The sequence below is a fragment of the Pinus tabuliformis genome, chromosome 1_2 (genome assembly GCF_031772625.1).
Source record: "Pinus tabuliformis cultivar Carrire ecotype Pingquan chromosome 1_2, CPIR1, whole genome shotgun sequence".
In the NCBI taxonomy this organism is placed as follows: domain Eukaryota; kingdom Viridiplantae; phylum Streptophyta; class Pinopsida; order Pinales; family Pinaceae; genus Pinus; species Pinus tabuliformis.
The window spans coordinates 864571728-864574905 of NC_142298.1; positions in this window are offsets into that span (position 1 = coordinate 864571728).

Here is a 3178-nt window from a genome sequence, read left to right on the forward strand (position 1 = left end):
GAGTGTGCGTATGCAATCTTAGTTGATGAGATTTGTGTTTGATTAGTTATTTGTTGTGTCACACTTCCTTTTACCATCCACCCAAGTATCCTTAGACCAATATCACTACATCATTAGTTGATATATCATATATCATACTTTAAGATGCAACTTTTAAAATTATCAAAATAATACTTTAGTTTTATAGTAACCCTCCTCTAATAGGCAAAATATTTGTGGGATAATTTGGTTACAGTTTTCTATTCCATATACCCCTCTTTTAATTATACATGTTTTCCTTCTATACTTTACGCATTGGTATGCGCCAAAAAAGATAAATAGAGTTATTGATGTATCATTTTTGTTTCATTATCCTTCCCTTCCATCTATCTACTGGAAGGCACAAGATTCAATGACACCTCTATTTATGGGGAAGTTGAAAAAAATGGTACCCTTGTTTGTAGACATCTATGTCTCCAAAATTTTTCAATTCTTAAGTAAATTTGATTGATTTGGTTCCTATTGTTTGACAAAGTCAGACTTTGAGGATTCTTTGTCTCCCACCTTGGACAACATTACGATATATCACATAAACTTGAAGAATGCAGAGGAAGGAACCATAATGTATGAGGACAAGGAAAGAAATAGGACATACAGGCTTAATGATAAGATTCTTGTGCCATTTGTTAGTCCTGGGAGCTAGAAATTTCTAGAATCCCATGTTGATATTGATGGCCAGCCTTCAACATGATGCCTGGTGGATTTTGGTCTTTATTTCTATCATAATCATGCAACATTTCAATTGAAAAATGGAGGATCTGGACCCTTCTTTTATCTCCCCAAAATGGAGCACTCTAGGTTTGCATTAACAACATTGTCGAAGACCTTTCTCGAATTTGTATGTTCTACCAAGTTTATGTAACATTATTTTATTCCATTATTGTATTTGATTTACATCATTGTGGCATTGTTCCTTTAAATTTACCATGAAATCTCGTTGAAATTTCCTTTTATTTTTCATTTTGTATTTGATTTGGAGCATCAGGGAACTACTCCACTTAATTTAATATGAGATACGATTGGGATGTAAGGATGTTTTTGAGCATGAAAAAAATTCCCTGTGTGTCCTTGGAGGGAGCATTAAAGCAACAATATTGATTAAGACTCTTTCTGCAGTTTTTCAAATGCATGAGATCTTATATGAGTTGAGGTACCACTTAATATGGTTGCGTTGTGGTTGATGGGATTCCATTTTCAGTTATGTTATGAGATTCCAAGTCCAACTAAAAAGATTCTTCCAAACCATGTTCAAGTTGGGATGACACAAAATTTCATGAAAATTTATTTAGAGCTACTCATCTAGAAATAATAAGTATGCTTTGAACTCTGATATTTTCCTTCATTTTGAGTATTATTGATATATTGATTGGGAACTAGTTTCACCACTATATATTGGCATGTTTTCATTATTTTGTGTAGGTAGCATAAGTCTGATTTCTCATGATAAGAGATATTTGTGGCACATTCTCTTTAATGTTGGTGTATCTTTCTCCTTTTGAATGTTGTTGATACATGAAACAAGTCAATGTTTAATTGGCACAATAATCACACTTAAGGTCATTGTTCTCATGGTCAAAGGTAACATATCATAAATTATGTTGAATGATATATTTCAGCCAGGTTTGATGAATTTCTCTACTATCCTAAGTGCTGGCATTTTTATATGTTTTATTGAGCATTGTTGACACTTGGATTGAGAAATATTACTTTACATAACTTCTCTACTATTTTGGTGCCTTACACTTGGTCTATAATAATCATAAGCATGTGCTAGTATTTCTTAAAGACTTCTCATTGTTTAATTTGTTACCTCACTACTTTATGTTCATAATATGAACTTAATGATGCTAGTAGAGATGCTTTGATGTTGGAGCTAATCACTACTTATAAGGCATGGACTGTGTGTTGCTTTAGAACACATGTTGGATCAATGTTTCTCTTGTTCTAACTCTTTCTAAAATTTTGCTATCTTAAAGAAGAGTAGTACTGCGTTTGGTATATGATCTCTAGTGATTTGGTTTCATGGTGATGGTTTTATACTTGCTACTGAAAAGTTTAACACATTGGAAGAGAATCAAATTTAGGATGAAGTTAATTAGCCCCAGAAGTAGAACTGAGCTGAATTTGATTTGGGTACTAAACAAATTCAACTATTTTCTCAACTATGGTAACAAAAAGTATTCATGGCACATGATGGACTTGTATATTGTTTTGATAGTTTATTTTGATAGGTGAATTGAAACTTATACAACATGCACAATAGTGGAATAAAAAATAATAGCCATTGATGAAAAATGTAGTGCTCAATCAAATACCACATGAAATTTCCCATCTTCTTAATCATAGCTAATGATCAACATACAAAATTAAAATTTGTATGTTGGTTCTTATAGAAATGGACTTATGAATGGCTTGTAGAATATAATGCACTCTTTTATTGGGGATCCAACATGATGAAAGGGATAATGAAATCATCCTTATGCAAACAATTGGTGAATGTGCATACATGAGTCCATGACCCAAAACACAACATGTGGCCAATGCCTCCTTCACTACCAATTATTGACACAATTGAGCCATCATCTAAGTGAGTTTTTGTACTCGCTAATCAACCAGTTGTATTACCTTCTCTTTGAATTGCAAATGTTGCACTTTTCTTTTATTCTACTCTTCTGTAATAGTGGTGAGAGAGTCATGGTGTTCAACTAGTAGGTACTTGAACAAAGGTAACAATTTGGGATGGTATCAATGTCCTCTCCTAGTGCTATGACTTTAATGTGTCCCTATATTACCTGCTACAAGGCTTTATTTGCATTATATGAAAAATGCAATGGCCAAGACTTTCCATTATCTAGATCTCTTGGTGGCTGCGAATCCACCTAGAAACCCCTTATCATCGTTCCTTGAGGATTGCAAAGGAATATCATCAAATTCACAACCTTCAGGTTTTATAGACTTAATATTGGACCCGTGACTACATTTGACCCACACCTTCCTAGGCCAATCACTAAGGCCTAGATGTGCATGTGGGGGTAGATGATTCCTAATAGGGACCTCCTGGAGTATCCAACCATTATTTCAACCGAGGCACTAACACTACTGGCCAGTGAGGATAAGCATGCATTTGGTCTTTCCATAT